Consider the following 21628-nt stretch of genomic DNA (forward strand, 5'->3'; position numbering starts at 1 on the left):
TTAAAGCCTTTTTTCCAACAGGCATCGGGAAAAAGCAATATGATCCGTGCTTATTTCCAGAACTCCACAAAGGGGGCACTAAATTATACCTAAACGTCCTTCCATATATGGAAGCTCGGTATCGACACCCAGAAGAAGAAGTGTTCAGGCCAATACATTTGTCTCCAACCACAACACAGAGGCAGCGTGTATCGAAAGCCCGAAGAGTAAGTGTTGGGACACACTTTGATTTCTTTGCTTTTATGCAGGAGAGTTTGGGAGGTCGGTTACCTACTGTATACATAGGGATGCTTGGTCCCCGAAACCTGAGAGATAAGTGCCATCATCATAATAGTTTGTTTATACTTATTAATGGTTTATACAGAAGAGTTTGGGAAGTCGGCTACCTATGCATAGGGATGTTTGGTCCCCGAAGCCTGAGAGATAAGTGCCATCATCATAATAGTTTATTTATACTTATAAATGGGTGATATTTGGTCAAAATACTAATCAAACGTTGCTACAACTGATTTGAACCAAATCTACGTCTACTAAAAATAAACGGGAAATGATACCTTGGGGATCAGGAGTACATGACACCAGCATAACGGCTTACCTTAATTAAGACGCTTCACCTGGAAAAAAAGGTAGAAAACATTATCAACAGACGTAACTAGGAAGGAATGTGGAGGTTTTCAACAGCATCAACTTTTATTTCAAAATACGAGGATACTATTCAGTCATTTTTCATATTTCTATGCACACGTTCGCAAATACGAAGAATGTATGGGCACTTTTAGGGATATATACTTTTGCTTGCGAGTGTAAATAAGATACTCATTTGCGTTTCTCCCCAAAATGAAAAAAAAAAAATTCTTCCTATAGATGTGGCTACGCCCACATACTGAACCAAGAAAAACTGGTTAATTGTTTTCTTTAACATAATAACTCTGTACGTAAAAGAATAATCATTACTTAATACACATTCTCAAAATATTTCAGTTTGGAATCACGATGTACATTCCCTGTAGCAAAAAACTCCAGGAATAAGTTTTTTTTATTTATTTATTTACAACTTCAATCTTAGATTTCTCTTATGGTAAGAACTCGCAGATTATATGTGAAATTCTGCTTATGAAGAGTAACTGAAGGTAAATTATTCATGCTGTAAAATAAGGTAGGTTTTCCACTGATTTTCGCCCTAACAATAACAGCTGACTTATGAAAGTGAAGCCAATGAAGAATTAGAGGAATTTTATTTTTGGTGATAGAAACTCATTTCTCGTCATAATGTGGTTCGGATTCCACAATAAGCTGTAGGTCCCGTTACTAGGTAACCAACTGGTTCTTAGCCACGTATATCTAATCCTTCGGGCCAGCTCTAGGAGAGCTGTTAATCAGCTCAGGGGTCTGGTTAAACTAAGGTATACTTACTTACGTACTTATGAAAGTGAAATGACCGCCATCTAGTTTTCCCACAAGCTCCGATAAATGATTCATGATGTAAGATGAGGTAGGTTTTCCACTAACCTTCGCCCTCATAATAACAGCTGACTTATGAAAGTGATTTGACCGCCGCCTAGTTTTCCTACAAGCTCAGATAAAAAACGGGACAGCCTCTTTGAACAAGAGAAACATTCATAATGAGAAAGAATGAAACATCTCAAAAGTATTTCCACTGTGCCGTTGGCCGCAATTTTCGTACGGCAGCAACACGATAGGAAACTGGAATCTTATTTTTCTGTAGCACTAAATCTTTTTTAAAGACTTTCCTAGAGAGGCCTTTTAAAAGTTCCAGAGGGTAAAAATCAGACCCCCACCCTCAGCACCATCCTAGATAGGGAAGATGACGTTACAAACAGAAAAAGCCCGTCAGGATATTCCGAAAGAATGACAATTATGTGGTAGAAAGAGATGGAGGAAAAAACTTTTGACTTCTCGATTTCATCTTTAGTCTTGGAAGAAAAATTTTTGAAGAAAAATTTTTGGAGATATTTTTGAGAGAGAGAGAGAGAGAGAGAGAGAGAGAGAGGAAAACTTTCTCCGCGACGTGAGCTGAATCAAATGGGAGTTCGTAAAAAAGGAATTGGTCAAAGGAAAACATGAATTTTATGGTAAAATTACCTGCTCTGGTACTCTTTCATTCATCGCATACTCATGTAGTAATATAGTCCGTGTACGTGTGTGTGTGTGTGTGTGTGTGTTAACCAAAAGTTTTACTACGCCTTGGTCGTACTTGATTTCGTGTCAATTATTTATTAAAACTCCTATCATCTTTTCCTAGGAAATATCCCTTAATATATTGTACAATAGTCCCACAGAAAAACTAAAGCCTTCTATATATCTCTCTCACTTTCACCTTTCAGCCATTATGAAGCAATTTCACTTCTAATAAAACAAAGTTTACAACCTCGAACTGTCTTATACTCTATTTGTGAATTATGATACTTTACTACAATTCCTCAAGCACAAGCATTTTGGGGGGGGGGGGGTATGCGGTTTCCTCTTCAATTACCTCTATTTTTGGAATTACCGTTCAATTCCGGGAACGACTGGATTATTATAATCCTATTTTATCCTCTATTAAACATCATCAAAATTAATGTTAACTTTTCTCACGCACGAATAAAAATAAATCCCCAAAGGACGTACGACAATTTCAGTCTTCGACCATACTCCTCCCCCCCCCTCGCCCCCAGGCCCTGGAAAATTCCCCTCCCCTCCCCTCCCCTCCTTCAAGACAGTTTTTTAAACTGGGCACTTAAGAGACCCCTCTTCATAGCAGATGAGTATTCCTGTATATATACAAGTAGGTGCAAAAGTGGGGCCATATTCACAACAAATATTAGCATATTCTTAAACGGGCCATGTAGAAGAATCTGGATATTTCCTAGATAGTGACCCCCAAGGTTTTAACCCGGTATGCAACCACCTTTACGGCGTGTTTAGTGCAAGCCCGTTTGGGAATGACCGCAAAAACATAAACAAAAGACTGTAAATATAAAGATAATGAACCCAAAGAAATGCTAGTCTAAATAACGACCCTCGAACTTTGCTGGGGTCACTATCTAGGAAAGATCCGAATCTTTTTACTACGGAGGGAAACGCACTATCAGTTAAAGCAAGATGTACAGTCGATATTTATCATTTTTTATTTAAGACGACTCTTGTGATGACGTCATGCACTCGAAACATTGATTCTAAAACAAGCATTGAAGTGATTCTCCTGATGTTGCTTTAATAATTAACCCAATGGCCTGATTTTGCAAATGGTCCTAATGCAAATATGGCGTAGTGTGTCTGAATCTTTCATAGTAACTTTAATAGGGCAAGAAAATTAACAAATAACAAACCTGAGTAATAAGACGCGTCGAGCAACAAATAACAAATCTGAATAATAAGGCACGTAAATAGCAAAAAATAACAAACCTAAATAATAACGCACATAAAGTAACATAAAACAAACCCAAATAATAAGGCACTTCAGGTAACATATAACAAACCTGTGTAATAAGACACGTCAAGTAACAAATAACAAATCTGAATAATAAGGCGCGTAAATAAAAAAAATAGCAAGCCCTAAATAATAAAACACATCAAGTAACATATAACAAACCCTAATAATAAGGAATGTCAAGTAACACATAACAAACCTGTGTAATAAGGAAATTAACAAATAACAAGCCTGAATATCACCAATAGGTTGGACAATGAAAACTATTTAAGGGGAAAAAGTGAAAAGTTCAGAGTCGTTAACCAGTATTAAAATCATTCTGTGTTTACAAAAGCAATTAAGTTTCATAAAAAAAATTACACGCTACAAAATAAACTTTTAAACGAGAATTTATCTGAACTAACTACAAAATTCAACTCACACTCTAAACAAGAACACTAACACATCAAACCTTACAAAAATAAAAGTAAAAAAACTGAAAAGTAACGACTCCGGTTGGCAACAAAGTTATGAGGTACCATTTAAACTCTAATTTGCTATCACACAAATGTCAATTTTAGCTTAACTTAATCGGCTCTTTTCCTACTCGAAACTACTCTTTTCTCCCAACAACCAACGAGCGAAACAATTACTATTAAATACTAAATTTATAGGCAGAGTTGAAAAAAGATCCTAATTAATGGTCTACAATACATTATTTAACGCTTAAAGAGAGACAAGAACTGATTTACAGCCCGTGCTACGTATGTATTTATGTATGTGTGTGTATACATTATATATATACATATTTTATATATATATATATATATATATATATATATATATATATATATATATATATATATATATATATATATATATATATATATAAAAGGTTATAGGTAATAAACAAATTTTAATTGAGGACTATACACAATTTAAAGAGGCCAAGTAAAGGAGGAATTTTACAGCAGCTGTATCATAGCCCATTTCAGCCTCAAAGAAATATATATATATATATATATATATATATATATATATATATATATATATATATATATATATATATATATATATATATGTATATATACTTGTGTTTAAATATATATAAATATGTAAATTATTTATGTATATATATAGAAGGGTCTGACTCCCTGACAAGAGAAAACTAGATCAATACAGGTACATCCTCAATCATCTAATCAACTTAATATACCCCGATATGAGCGTGTTAACAGGTAGATTAATAGCTCAGGTGAGGCCACTGATTGATAATAAGTAACTCCCGGCCCATTGCAATTATTTCTCCGTTCTCATTACGAATCAGAATTACTACCAAGATATTATTAAAACAAGAAACGTAAGTGCTTCCGAGAACAGAGTGATTCATATTCGTGATGTGTTAGAATACTGTTCATAATAATGTCTCAATGTAAAATCCCGGAATTATGAAAATTATAGTTATATTTTACGGAATGTTTTACAGAACTTCCACTACACAGCCTTTTGCACAGAGCAACACTTGTCTCATTCGCAATTTGTTACCTTTACGCATGATCAAACTCAATCTTAAAAATTGAATTTTCTTTTTTTATCCACAAAAAAAGGTATAAATAAGGTTATGGTGAAAGCTAATCCTCAAAAGCAAAAAAAAAAAAAAAAAAAAATCGCCAGATCACTCTGCGGTCTTAGAAAATTGGTGCACTCTGCCTTGACTTGTACATTGAAACAAGTGAATAACGTTGAGATAAAGTGGTAAGTAATGTGGATGAATATGTATGCAAGCCAGAGAAAGGACAGTAACTTTAAGGTGGTGAGCTGTGGAATAACAAAGTTGGGTCCAGTAGTGTGGAATTACTGATGCTATCAGACAACTGACAAGGGATAGTGGAGAGAAAGTACCAAAACTACTAAGTTAAAAGTGTACGCAAAAAATAGAGTTGAAAGTAAAGGTAAACGAGCAGTAGCATAATTATGAAGGTAAATGGAAACACGATGTAGCAATAAAATGTTAATACTGATGAAGGAATACTTGAAGCATTTGATCTGTAGAAGCATTTGGGAGTAAAAAAAAAAAATATATATATATATACAGTATATATAATTTATATATATATATATATATATATATATATATATATATATATATATATATATATATATATATATATATATATATATATATATAAGTAGTAGGAAAATAGCAAAGTTAATGTGAAAGATGGACAACAAAAAAAAATATATATATATGCAAAGTAGGGAAAATAGCAAAGTTAATGTGAAAGATGAAAAAAAAAAAATACAAGCGAAGTAGGGAAAATAACAAAGTTAATGTGAAAGATGGCGAACAGACTTGGGAAGAGATCTGAAATAATGGAACTCAGGTGGACAGTGCGGAAGCCAGAGGATACGGGAGATAACTAATCTCCCGTTTAACTTCATGAGGAAAAACTGAAGAAAAGCCGTTAATCACGATGATGATTATGATGAGTATTTAGATTTATTTACTGTGAATCTCATCTCTTATCATAAACAGTGCATTTGGATCTATTTTCGCATAGAGGGTGTATCAAAATGTCTAATTCTATAAATATAATGAAAAAATATTGGTTTACTTTGCCAAAAAATTAACACCTTTCCATCTTTTCTCTTATTGGGGCATAAAGCCTATCCATTTTGATTAACAATAAATATCACTTTCTCAGCAGACGTTACAATCCGTTCCTTTACGACCACATTTAACAAAAAATAAAGGAAAAATCAGGGAAGAAATAAAAACATTCATCAAGCTAATACAAATACTAAGCCTTGAACCTCAAACTGATTCACTCTATGCAATGGCGAAAGTACTTCATCACTGATTGAAGTGAGCTTCAAAGCTACAAATTGTTGAGACAGTTTAAAATTTACCACTCATATTTTCGGTACAAAAATGAATCTCTAAATAAATAAAAAATGCCACCAATTATAGACTACGCAATAAAAATCACACCTTGCAATAACCAACTTTTAATACCGTCTTTGACAGCAGTACCCCTCCCATTTCACCCTCTCATCAACAAGAGCATTTTTGCCTCCTGATTAATTTAACGGGACACTATGTCGGAAAAATGCGTGAGAAAAATCTCACAAATCCAAAACAAATTGTTCAGCACATTTCTTTGATGGCGGAACGTGTAACAAATTCCTTTATTCTGTGCTTTGTTTCAGGCATGCAATAAGCCGCCATTTTGTTAGGGGAGTTGATTTTTATCAGTATTAAATTGTTCTAACAGGAGCTGTGATACCTCAATTAAGGACAGGAAATACAGAGAGAATATATATAATATATATATATATATATATATATATATATATATATATATATATATATATATATATATATATAAAATAAATATATATATCATATATATATAAAACAAAGATATACATCATAATCTAACAATACCCCGTGTTCGCTAAAACTCCGTGTTCAGTACTCCTGTATTTAAAGAGGCGGGGGAGGGATAAAAAAAAAATTAAATAATTCTATTATTAGAAGGAAAATGTAATGTCACTGTCTTTAACGCACAATTACGTTATGACTTTTCAAAAATAAAACCCCTCACACCACAACTTGCAGACATGTAACCAACAAGAAATCAACATTTCCACGCTAAGTGACAAAGTGCCCAAAGGAGTCTTAAATAACATACAAGACGAATCGACTACTATTTTATATATCATCACGCTAAGACTATCATACTAATATGGATGACTAAACTTTCCCCATAAAACCACACCATTTGGTTCCTGTAAAAATAATACAATTTAAAATAATGTTATTTAGAATTCGAGCCTCTCTCTTCTTTTCTATAAGGTAACCAAGGTATAGTAAAGCTGCTGCATATATCTTTAAAATAATATCCCCATAATAATAACTATTAGTATTAAGTTGTTATGTCAAAACAGTGCACACAGATATGCGTCCCTCAGTTTCTCGATTACAATGCTGATACAATGTTTTACAACTTAACCCTTATTAAAAACAAAATAACGGAAGCTGAACTGGCACTGCCTCCGAGACAAATAGAAATTATGACTAATACGCAAATCCTGTCGACGGAGAAATCGATAAGGGGAAAAAAAAAAAGACACGGCTTCTGCCTTGAATCCGCTGCACTTACAATTGAATCCTGCTTCCGAAATAGGGCTCTGCTCGTACTGAGGCAATAAAGGCCATTCTTACCTTGTGTAACGACGAGAAGATGGACCTTGAGAAAATTGGTTTTGTAGCGTCTTATTGCTTCGAACCGATCTCACTTTTATCCTTCGGGCTAGTGAACCTTTTCCGCCATTGTCAGCTGAAATTGAACCTGAGAATCTGGTTCTACAATGGCATAAAAGTTACTTGCGCCCTCTCTCTCTCTCTCTCTCTCTCTCTCTCTCTCTCTCTCTCTCTCTCTCTCTCTCTCAAGAACAAGGTTACTGGTATTGGTTCTGTTTAAACTTCTTGAATCGCAATTACGGGAATGTGTCTACAGTAGCCAGTCGAGATTATATCTTTTCAAAGAATAAATTAAAATTTTCCATTCTAATACAACGCTAAGAATTACTTAGTCTGGAAAATAACGTTACTCTATTGTAACACCCGAAATTATGTCAATTTAACACGAAAACAATTCTGACAGGTCAAGAGAAAAATTTGATCCTTATTAGCGATTCCGTAGATGTCTTTGAGGACTTGAATTAAAATTATCGTTCGTTGCGTTGCGTTGCATTACTGTGAAATAAATTCCCTAACTACATCATCTGGTCTGTGAAGAGTGTATTTTTTCTTCGTTCTTCATTTGCATACGGATTTGTGAGACAAAACATGGTGGCACTTCATATGCACGAAACGGCGAGGCTACCTGGTGTTTAAGAAAATATATGGATGTTATTTTACTGTTACCTAACAGTTTCTCTTTCATTTTCTAGGTTTTAGCTGAAATTATCCAGTTTCTTGGTCATTTTCTAGGTTTAACTTCAAATTACTCACAGACTTTTTGTGCATACTCATTAAATCAGCAAGTGGGTGCAACAACCAACACCCACTTGCTACTACTGCTGAGTATGCACAGAAACTTATCAGGATAATTTGCAGTAAAACTTAGTAAATTACAAAGAAGCTAAAACACCAACTTATATACATCTTCCCTGGCGGACAGGTACAAGAAACGATTCATTAAAAGAAAATCAACATTTCTTGAGTGTAGACCTCAAAGAACAAAGTCTTCTACTGTGGAAAAAGAGTGTATCTTCTTTAAGAGCACCCCAACGAAAAGAAATTTAAGGAGGTTCGGGTAAAACTTTGGTAATACTGCACACGCCAACAAGAAGACTGTCAATCATCTCTGTAGTTTATATACACCAAAGTTTATGGAATCATCAGGACTACATTAAGACACTAAACTAAAATCAGGATATTGTACAGTTGAGAAACTTGTGTAAATATCTAAAATGTTACAGAAACATTTAGTTGTATGATTTAATAGTCAACTCTGCAACTAAACGCAAAATGAAATCTATGGACAGAACGCACTGCCGAGAAATAATATAGATATAAAATATATACAATGCTAAATGGTACAGGCAGCACAATTACTGTTAAGAGGTGTGGCTGGAAACTGCATTGCCTTTAAAGAGAAACTGTGTAGGCTTTGAAAAAGAATACTCAAAGTGGATGACAAAGAGAGAGAGAGAGAGAGAGAGAGAGAGAGAGAGAGAGAGAGAGAGAGAGAGAGAGAGAGAGAGAGGAAAAAAGGGGGTGTGAAGATAGTCTGACTTTTTAAGGAAGACGACAGTTACCTGAATGTAGAGAGATCCTAAAAGAATGGTTCTTATGGCTGAAAACTGGATTGATTTCAAAATGCAGCCAGTGCTATGACTGACACCTCTGTGGGAATCGATGCGGACTTTCAATAAAAAAAAACATCGATTTTTAACATGCTTATACTAACTACAAAAAAGGTTAAAATTTTCAACCTCTTCAGATGAAGCATTTTGTTCCACGGTCTGCGGAAGTGTTGTTAGTCAGATGGTGCCAAAAAAAAACAATAATTACAAATTGTATAAAAAACATATGACGAATAAAAAGCTAAATATTAATCTTAAGGCATTCCAATAACATCATTTTACGAATAAAATCTCTCCTAAAGCATAATGCAAATGGATGTTCCCTTCGAAGGGATGGGGCGCTGTCGCATAAATTGGTAAACGGTTTTTCTGAACACATATATTCTTGCTATTTATGTATGAAAGGGCGGAAACATTCCCAGCGCATTAGGAATTTTATCCATTTCCCAGACAACCAAAGTTAATTTGGTACATTACTGCCTGAAGAAGGTTTCACGTCTGATCACTTTGCATCCTGTTTCTGTGACTTTTCTTATCAATAATTAAATGTATTCATCGGTTTCCATAACACTTCTACCAACACTTAGACAAAATTAGATAGTAATTTTCAATATATATAGAATATATATATATATATATATATATATATATATATATATATATATATGTATGTATATCTATCTATCTATCTATCTATCTATCTACCTACCTATCTATTTATCTATAATATATATATATATATATATATATATATATATATATATATATATATATATATATATAATACACATACACACACATATATATATACACATGTAGAAAGTGATTATTTAATGTTATCTAAAAACTTACAAAAGTGTTGTAGAAATCGATGAAAACATTTACTAGCTGATGAGAGAGAGAGAGAGAGAGAGAGAGAGAGAGAGAGAGTCATGCTTACATGAAATACATCAGAACACAAGATTTAAGAAACATATTTTACTAACTTCCTTGGCATTTTTGTATCGAAGTTCGCACGCTTATGTTAATTAAAGAATTAAGACAATTAATCGAATCGAGCTTCTCGGAATAACTTAACGGTAGCAAAAGAAAAGTACAGATGATAATGCATGCTTCAGTTGCAATCACATCGTACCCAGGTCCAAGAAATGAAGATAACTTATATATTTTTCGTGGGTTACCATAGAGCACCTTTAAACAAGACGAGAAAATAAGAATTTCGTTTGAATGCCGCTTTTACTTACGTTTTCAGTACTAAAAGTAATGTTCACTAATCAACAGTCCAGGCTATTTAAGTAATACGTCATTTTAACAACTTACATCAACACAATTATGTATGGGACCAAATTAAAATCGAGGAGTGCATTCAGCTATAACCACTGAGGGGGCAAGTTTGCGAACAGGTTCGCTTGCTATATTTTCTAAACAATTTGCTTTTTGTTATTGTTGCAAAACGAATTCTAAACAATCTGCTTTGTGTTATTTTTGCAAAAGAAAATAAAAAATAAACAAGTAAAAATGCGCCGAGGAAATCCAGTTTTCTCTACATCGTATAATCCAGGTCACCGAAATTAGATCTATCTTTCGGTGGTCTCGGTATAATACTGTATCAGCTGCGGCCCATGAAACTTTAACCACGGCCCGGTGGTGGCCTGTCCTACATCGTTGCCAGGTGCACGATCATGGCTAAATTTAAGCTTAAATAAAATAAAAACTACTCATTCTAGAGGGCTGCAATTTGATAAGTGATGACTGGAGGGTGGATGATCAACATACGAATTTGCAGCCCTCTAGCCTCAGTAGTTTTTAAGATCTGAGGGCGGACGGACAGACAAAGCCGGCACAATAGTTTTCTTTTACCGAGAACTAAAAGCAGAACTAATTACAAATATGGGAGAAATTTATTTCCCAGTCTCTGATAAGTATAAAAACTCACCAGGGGGAAAAAAAAAAATAGAGGCGCACCAAGACAGAATAATAATTCTCCGAAAAGATACAACACGAAGGATTATTTTACTCCTCTGGCAAGAAACAAAATTTTCCATTGTTCAACGCTTCCATTATTGCTAGCGCTGCGTATCTGGCGGCCCTTCCAAAGTGATGTCAATTGCCGTTTTACAAGCACTTTCATGAGTCGCTGACTCAGCATTATCAGTTTCAATTCACTTGGAATGAGTGACACATTCGGCCTGGGGGACCCATCAACGTCCCCTAACCCTTACCCCATTTACTTATACCCCGGGAATGTGCGACAAAACGAGCAACAATTTCAAACAGATTATCAACTCGTGTTCCGCACGGCGTCGGGACAGAGGATAATGCTGACGGATGGAGGTACTACTGTAGTCATTAAAATCCCCCTTTTCTCTCTCTCTCTCTCTCTCTCTCTCTCTCTCTCTCTCTCTCTCTCTCTCTCTCTCTCTAAGAGCAGACTGACAGTTTGATAAGTCCTATAGTGCCTGCATCATATAGAAAAAAAAAAAATGTTACATTCCGTATGTTCCACTGTGGTCATTATCTTCCAATTATTGTTCCCCTAAAGATATAAAATAGTTACATCAATGTCATACTGCAGCTTCAGTTGACAGTAATGTGCATTTATGAACCAAATTAATTCTCTGGTAAATAAAACAATACCTTGCAAATATATAAATGTACATACATGCCATGTTCGAAATACATAAATGCTCACACAGGTATAAAGTGAACAAAATATTTTAACCTACACGAGTTTTTTACAGCCAACACTAAGCGCTGATAGCTATTAATTTTTAAATACTGTTAGCAGCTTACATTGACGTAATGCACGCAACACAAAGCAGAGGAAACAAAAATAAATGAAGTTTTCATATATTTACAAAACGAGAGAGAGCCAAATGTAATCTGTCAACATCTTTTCAGGTTCTGGAGATATAAGAGGTTAACCCTTGAGTGTGTAACTTCCTCACAGAAAGAAAGACAGAAGGAAAAATAATTCCACCTTTAGATGAGAGAGAGAGAGAGAGAGAGAGAGAGAGAGAGAGAGAGAGAGAGAGAGAGAGAGACTCCTTGTATATAAAAGCAGCATCTTTACTGTCGAATTTACACCGCTAATGCTTAAAATCTAAGTGTAGGGGGTATATCAAAGATGAATTCATGTTAACCTGTATTTTCACATTCTACAAATTACCCCTTCCGCTGCCGTCAAATGATGTAATAACATAAACGCTCACAAAGAGAATGCTGACAAAGGAGAAATACCATTATGAAAAGTGATGGAGACTAAGTTTACAGCAAAAACCTGCAGTGAGTTGTCTTGATATGACCACTAACAAAACGTGCTGAAGAGAAACGTACTCTACTAAATGATATGTAATAGCACACGGTTCTCCTACGTTTAAATATACAGTATATATATGTATATGTATATGTATATATATATATATATATATATATATATATATATATATATATATATATATATATATATATATATATATATCATCACGAAGGAAGCAGTAGGAAAGGCATCCTCATCATCTACAGTTTATTTTCAATGCCGACGTTTCGCGACGAATTCAAGTCGCATTTTCAAGGCTATAAAATATAATATAATTTGCGAACATCAATAACAAATTAATGCAACGACAACAGCTATTTCTGTAGTAAAAATATTTAAAAACAAAACACGTTCCAATAAGTAAAAGGAGTTCACTAAAATCTTAACACAACCTACCTATATGAAGGAAAAAACAAGACTAATATAAATAAGTAAAAACAGAGTGAGGAAAGCCCAGTTGTCCAAACTAGGCTATAAACAATTTCACTGAGACGATTGAGTATTTAACGACGGTACAGTCTTCTTGATAATTATGGATTCTAGGATGGTTAAGTCGTTGTTGTTCTGCACTTGGCCTAAGATGGAAAAATCCTATCAATATAAGTTTTACATAATTCACTGAGACGATTGAGTATTTAACGACGGTACAGTCTTCTTGATAATTATGGATTCTAGGATGGTTAAGTCGTTGTTGTTCTGCATTGGCAAAGATGGAAAAATCCTTGCCGTCAATATAAGTTTTACATAATTATGTAAAACTTATATTGACGGATTGATTTTTCCATCTTTGCCAAGTGCAGAACAACAACGACTTTAACCATCCTAGAATCCATAATTATCAAGAAGACTGTACCGTCGTTAAATACTCAATCGTCCTCAGTGAAATTGTTTATAGCCTAGTTTGGACAACTGGTTTTCCTCACTCTGTTTTTACTTATTTATATTAGTCTTGTTCTTTCCTTCATATAGGTAGGTTGTTTTAAGATTTTAGTGAACTCCTTTTACTTATTGGAACGTGTTTTGTTTTTAAATATTTTTACTACAGAAATAGCTGTTGTCATTGCATTAATTTGTTATTGATGTTCGCAAATTATATTATATTTTATAGCCTTGAAAATGCGACTTGGAATTCGTCATGAAACGTCGGCATTGAAAATAAACTGTAGATGATGAGGATGCCTTTCCCTACTGCTTCCTTCGTGATGTATACTTCGAGCTTCAGCTCCGGCCCTTATATGTATATATATATATATATATATATATATATATATATATATATATATATATATATATATATATATATATATATACATATATATACATATATATACACATATATGTACATGTATATATATACTGTATATGTATATATATATATATATATATACTGTATATAAAAATAATCAACACACAATCATGTGTGGAACACAAATAAATTCCTGACTCACATCAAGATCGAACTCAGGTCTTTCAATTGACACACACACACAGACACACACACACACACACACACACACACACACACACACATATATATATATATATATATATATATATATATATATATATATATATATATATATATATATATATATATATATATATATATATGTGTGTGTGTGTGTCTAGTCTATCACTGAATATCTTAACTATACGTATTATAGGTGCATAACACGAAAATTACGATATATATTTTACATTATTCTTATATATCAGTTTCATCCTTCTTTTCTCTATAATCTTGAATTTGTTACTTTTTAAACCTTAAAATTTCTACTCCAATACTTTTTATTATGCCAAGTAACTCTCCACATTAATAACGTTCGTAGCTTCGAAATAACTCCCCATGTTTATTCACGCCGTTAAGAAAATGGAAGCTTCCACAAATCCCCACTGTCACAGCCGTTCAAAAGTCAGACTTAAAATAGAAATCGGTAGAAGTGACTTCTGCGTGATAAGCAGAGATAAAGTCCCATGATATAGTAAGACACGATTTCCTCGGAAGTGCTGTATATTTTTGCAGTCACAGAGCGATGTAAAGCGAACATGACGTCATTAAATTACAGACTGCGTAACGACAAATGATCTCGACGGCCAGCCGCCTTTCTCTTTCCCAAAGAGGAAAGAGTATTTCTGTTATTGAAGTAAATCAGGAGAAGCTGTAAACTTTGGTGAAGGAAGGAAAGAAACATACACACACTTTTACATGGGTATTAGGCATAATGCAAACCTTAATTTAATATGCACCAAGTCAAGATATCTTATTTTCTTTATGCTTGTGAAGAATGTGATGTTTTTAATAAGCTGGGGCGAAATTCCTAAGATTCGGACGAAACGTGACATTATTCGAGAAACCTGCAACTTCATTTTCTGCTAAAGATTTACGATTTGATATTTCTTGGTATCAAATTTCAGAGAAACAATTTAGCCTTCAACATGACTGACTTGATAAAAATCATAACACTCAGTGAATAAGTGTGAAAAAATTTATACACCATTTCTATCACGGTTTCATACAAAATTTTATGTTTTCAGTGATTAGTCTGAGAAAACTTTTACTTTTTGAGCAAAATGTACATTTTTGAAGATGATCTACCACCCCTCAGTTTTTAACATAAGAAGCTGATAGAACGAAACATCACAACCGAGTTTGTAAATGAAACTTATAATATTTCAATGATTTTGTGTTGATTGTTTATTAACAGTGGTATCATCAGATTGGGCCCTACGAAGCAAATTTTTTAAACTGGCATGAGGGCAAACTAGTCTTGTGATGATGTACGGTAAAAATCCAAGTCATCCGTAGGTATCATAAAATAGCATATACCTAATTATCTAATGCTAAATAATGTATCCAATATTATAATTGTGGATGCTCTGGACATCGTCCAATATTCTATCAACATTAAAATCATTTCATATTAAAGAAAGTTTTCAATCTTAGATTATCTGAACGATTTCTATATCAAACAACCCGATTCTCCAGAGTCAATCAGCTGAGGCTTAAAGTACGTCATAAGAACGTAAAAAAAACAACAAACCCATGACTAAGTTACATTCACAATACCGGCATATTGTACTGGCTGCATTTTAACTAGACGTTTTTGGGTTGTGAATATTAAAGAGCTGCTTGTGAAGTATTCTGTCATTATCGAGAAGTACATGACAACGAACTTGACATTCTCGTGTGATGGATTGCTCGTTGATGCAAAACCTGCTGTGCACTGCACACCAACAAATTTGCGAGGAATGCCTGAAATCTAATGCATTTAATGCTTATTTGTAATCCCCTTAGCTCTTTTTAAAGGTCAGTACGCAAACCTTAATTTGTCAATACCTCCTTTTGCAAATAGTCACGAAAATTAACGATATTGCTGACAGATTAATGTATGCAAAACTGGTAATCAAATGAAAAACAAATATCACACTCAAATACCTATACATAGGTTGGTGGCATTTGCATATACTTTCTTACCTCCCTGCCTTTCAAATATAAAATCGTATACACTCATCCATTACAGACTTACTATCAAAAGGAGGAAAGAGAAAGAGATATGGTGAATTTAATTCACTATATCCCTACGCTGGGAAAAAGTTAATTAAATTCACTTTTTTCCAGCGGGCTCTAAAGCACCGATTCACCTCCAGTCCTCAGGAATTTTCTCCTCCACGCAATAAGAGGCAAATGCCATCAGGAAGTAATTCGTCGTCATGCATTCCGTGATGAATAACTTTCATTTGCAGTAACTAACAGAGAAGAGGACACGAATCCTTGCCAAGAGGAGCAAAAATAGTGCGGGCAAGAGGATGTGATAACCTGGACACCTCGTTTATGAGATACCGCGGATATCTCATACATGGGATGCATGACAGCCAGCAGTGGGAAAAATAAATAGCGTCATTCATCTGTTTTACTTCGTGTGTCCATTGAAGCTCTCTCTCTCTCTCTCTCTCTCTCTCTCTCTCTCTCTCTCTCTCTCTCTCTCTCTCAATCATTTTATCCATACAGGAAACCAAGCATTTACATTTTCTTTTAAACACTGTTTTAAATTAGAAGCTACATAAATGTATGAGCATAGGCCTATCTGACGTTTTTATCGGCATACTGCGTCTGGTAATTGGGTATCGGATGTATTATTTTTTTCCATTACATAAACATCATACAATTTAACATCGTATATATCATTATTCAATGTTTTAATCTTCTTTAATACACTACGGATTGATTAATAATCGGTTACTTGACTTAGGACCTGATAACCTGAGATCTGAAGCTATCTTTATTATCATTAACTACATAATGGATGGTATCCCTTGCACGTAAATTTTGTCTCTGGTACTATCTGTACTCTCGCAAACTTTCTGGGGTATAAGATTATTTGATCATTTAAAATCGAATACTTTCTTTAATATGTAACACTTGCAATATTGGACAGTTTTCTCAGTTTCCAAGAATTTTAACATTGGACAATTACTCGAGGATCCAAAATTTGAAAGTTGGATACTTTCTTGGACATTAGATAATTAGTTACTATTTTAGGATACCTACGAAAAACGTGGATCATAATTGTGGAGTGTCGTCTTCTTAGTTTGCACTTTTGCCAATTAAAAAATCTGTTTACCTCATAAAGCCCAATGTGATGATACCAATGTTAATAATTAATTAAAATAATGTAATTGAGAATCATTACAAACTCGTTGCTGATCTTGTTTCTGGCAATTTATAATGTCATCAACTGACGGAAGGTAGTATATTGGCTTTATAAAATGTACATTTTCTTCAAAAGTATAAGATTAGTCAGACTCAACGCCATAAACTTGAACTTTTGTATGAAATCGTGACAAACGTGATATAAATTCATTCACACTTATTCACTGGATATTGTAGAATTTTATCAAGTCAGTCATGTTGAAAGATAAATTGTTTCTCTGAAATTTGATACCAAGAAATACCACATCATAATTCTTTAACAGAAAATAGGGTTCTAGGTTACTCGAATAATGTTACGTTTCGTCTGAATCTTAGGAATTTCGCCCCAGCTTATTAAAAACATCACATTCTTCACAAGCATAAAGAAAATAAGATATCTTGACTTGGTGCATATTAAATTAAGGTTTGCATTATGCCTAATACCCATGTAAAAGTGTGTGTATGTTTCTTTCCTTCCTTCACCAAAGTTTACAGCTTCTCCTGATTTACTTCAATAACAGAAATACTCTTTCCTCTTTGGGAAAGAGAAAGGCGGCTGGCCGTCGAGATCATTTGTCGTTACGCAGTCTGTAATTTAATGACGTCATGTTCGCTTTACATCGCTCTGTGACTGCAAAAATATACAGCACTTCCGAGGAAATCGTGTCTTACTACATCATGGGACTTTATCTCTGTTTATCACGCAGAAGTCACTTCTACCGATTTCTATTTTAAGAATGACTTTTGAACGGCTGTGACAGTGGGATTTGTGGAAGCTTCCATTTTCTTAACGGCGTGAATAAACATGGGGAGTTATTTCGAAGCTACGAATGTTATTAATGTGGAGAGTTGCTTGGCATAATAAAAAAAAATATTAAAGAAGAAATGCTAAGGTTAAGGAAGTAACAAATTCAAGATCATGGAGAAAATTAGAATGAAAATGAATAAAGGCTCTTATACACGATACTTGGTCAAGTATGGTTTCGAAGCGTGGTACCGAAGCTGTGCTCGGAAACTGTTTGTGTAGACAGAAACGCTGAACCACCTACACTTAGTTCCAGGGCAGCTACGAGTGAGCTGTGAATATTTGCGTGCTTCGGTGCCATGCCTCGACACTGATCCGAAGCGTTCGCCAAAACCATACTTGCCCACGTATCGTGTATAAGAGCCCTTAGAGAAAATGAATAATAAAGATTTGAATGGAGAAATGATACGGTAATTCAAGGGATGTGCACCAGCAATAAGCACGTTTAAGTTCTTCGGTGGGGGCACTGTGAGAAGTTTCAATATATATATATATATATATATATATATATATATATATATATATATATATATATATATATATATATATATATATATATACATATATATATATATATATATATATATATATATATATATATATATATATATATATATATATATATATATATATATATATATATATATATATATATATATATATATATATATATATACATATACATATATATATACACACATATATATGTATATATATATATATATATATATATATTTATATATATATATATTATATATATATATATATATATATATATATATATATATATATATATATATATATATATATATATATATATATATATATATATATATATATATATATATATATATATATATAAACACATGAGACCCGTGCGTTGTTACATTTTATTTCATAAAAATTACATTTCTCTTTAGCACATTTGGAAGTTATTTAGCACAATTATGACCAACTCACAGCATGTTTATGCTATATAGTGACAGTCACCATTATTTTATACTGCTGTATCTCTCTTTTGGTAGGATTCTCTTCGGGGGGCGTTTATGTCATTATATCATTTGACGCCTGCAGAAGGGACAATTTACGGAAGGTTAAAATGATGCATTTAGGTTTTGGGCATCAGCGGTGCGAATTCGACACTAAAGAGGCTGCTTTTATGCACAAAGAAGTCTCCCTCGTATGAGGTTTGCATTATTTAACCTTCTTTCTTAATGCTTGCGTGGTTTAGTTGTTACATCTCTAATACCTGAAAAGGGATTACAAATTGCATTTGGATCTAACACATGTTTTGTGAATATGAAAACTGCCGTCTTGGAGAAAACTACCGATATGGCTATTTGTCTGTCCGTCCGCCCTCGGATCTTAAAAACTACTAGGGCTAGAGGGCTGCAAATTGGTATGTTGATCATCCACCCTCTTATCATCAAACATACCAAATTGCAGACCTCTAGCCTCAGTATTTTTTTTTATTTTATTTAAGGTGCCAACAACACAGGCTACCACAGGGCAGTGGCTGAGAGTTTCATGGGCCGCGGCTGCGTGTTTCATGGGCCATGGCTGAGAGTTTAATGGGCCATGGCTGCGAGTTTCATACAGCATTATACGCTGTACAGAAAACTCGATTGAGCCGAAGAAACGTCGCGCATTTTTTACTTGTTTTTTCTTTCCTCGGCTTTGTATTCTGTGTATTTTGTTAACGTAAGCCGCTAAAAAGTACTTAAAAATAAAAGCTTATTACTGACTGTACAGTACGGATATAAGTTGAAACATTTCGTTCATTTTATAATATAAATGTGTGAGCATTTATATATGACGAACATGACGTGTACACATTTGTTCAATGACAAAGCATTGCTTTATTGGGTTCTTAAACGTGCATTGATGTCAAATGAAGCTACAGGACATTGATGTATCTATTTTATTTCTTGATGGGAACAATAATTGAAAGATTTTTTTTTTTTTTTGCTAAACGAAGAAGCATATACAGTAGTAAAGCTACTGGCACTTGGAGAGTGACACAGGACCAATCAAACTGTCAATCTGTTGTGAGAGAGAGAGAGAGAGAGAGAGAGAGAGAGAGAGAGAGAGAGAGAGAGAGAGAGAGAGAGAGAGAGAGATTACGGGGAAGGGGGATTTTAATGACTACAGCAGTAGCTTCCATTCATCAGCATTATCTGCCGGCCCGACTCGCTCCGTCCGGAACACGAGTTGATAATCCATTTGAAATTGTTGCTCGTTTAGTCTCACATTTCTGGGTATAAGTAAATGAGATAAGGGTGAGGGGACGTTGATGGGTCCCCCGGGCCGAATGTATCACTCATTTCCAGAGAACTCAAACTGATACTGCCGAGTCGGCCTTGTAAAACTGCCTTGTAAAACGGCGATTGATATCACTTTGGAAGGGCCGCCAGATACGCAGCGCTAGCAATAATGGAAGCGTTGAACGAAGGAGGGTTTTGTTCCTTACCGGAGGAGTAAAATAACCTTTCCTTTTTATTATCCTTTGCAAGAAGTATTATCCAGTCTTAGTGAGCCTCCATTTTTTATTTGCCCTTGTGTGTATTTACTCTTATGTTGGGAAAAATACACTTCCCATATCTATATTTAATTCTTCTTTTAATTTTTTTGTGATCTGGGAAGTATAACGCAAAGCATATTGTTTGGAAAATAGAGCAAATGACTATTCCCTAATTTGCTAACCAGTGATTATGGCTGAAATGACTCATCCAATTTGGCTTTGTTCTAATTAGGCTTTGTTCTAACTACTGTGTTGATATAACTTGCGAAAATGATAGATTACTTGCACAGCCTTGCTTACTGGTCATAAAACTTACTTTGAATATATAAAGCATATGTATAAGCGACTTTCAAAAGAGACTCCTATTTTATCCTAGTTATGTTTAAGGGTGAGCTATGGTAGAACAGGAAAATATTATAATGATGATTTGATCTCTTGGACTTAGGTACGATGTGATTGCAACTGAAACTTTCACTGATATCAGTTCTTTCTTTTCTTATTATTGTTATTCCGAGAAGCTCGATTCAATTAACGTATTAGTTGTTAAAGTAACGTAACTTTGAGAACTTCAACATGAAATGTTAAGGAGGTTCTTAAATCTCGTGAACTGATATATTTCTCACAAGCATGACCTCTCTCTCTCTCTCTCTCTCTCTCTCTCTCTCTCTCTCTCTCTCTCTCTCTCTCTCTCTCACATATGTTATATTATGTTAATTTTCTTATCAATAATTAAATTGATTCATCGCTTTCCATAACACTGTTGTAAGTTCATAGATAATATAATTGATATAATATATATATATATATATATATATATATATATATATATATATATATATATATATATATATATATATATATATATATATATATATATATATATATATATATATATATATATATATATATATATATATATATATATATAATATATATTAATGTTATCTACGAACTAACTTACAACAGTGTTATGAAAAGCGACGAACCAATTTAATTATCGATAA

General features: G+C 33.9%; 1 long non-coding RNA gene across 1 annotated transcript in view; it reads right to left on the bottom strand.

Moving 5' to 3' along the window:
* Positions 1 to 21628, bottom strand: part of LOC136853513 (uncharacterized) — a 343444-nt gene that overhangs the window by 639 nt on the left and 321177 nt on the right. Inside the window, exon 4 of the long non-coding RNA XR_010857487.1 lies at positions 1 to 614. This exon is cut by the window's left edge and continues 639 nt beyond it. This is a non-coding gene — a long non-coding RNA (uncharacterized lncRNA). The remainder of the gene's footprint in view (positions 615 to 21628) is intronic.

This window comes from Macrobrachium rosenbergii, chromosome 27, assembly GCF_040412425.1.
Source record: "Macrobrachium rosenbergii isolate ZJJX-2024 chromosome 27, ASM4041242v1, whole genome shotgun sequence".
NCBI classification, from domain to species: domain Eukaryota; kingdom Metazoa; phylum Arthropoda; class Malacostraca; order Decapoda; family Palaemonidae; genus Macrobrachium; species Macrobrachium rosenbergii.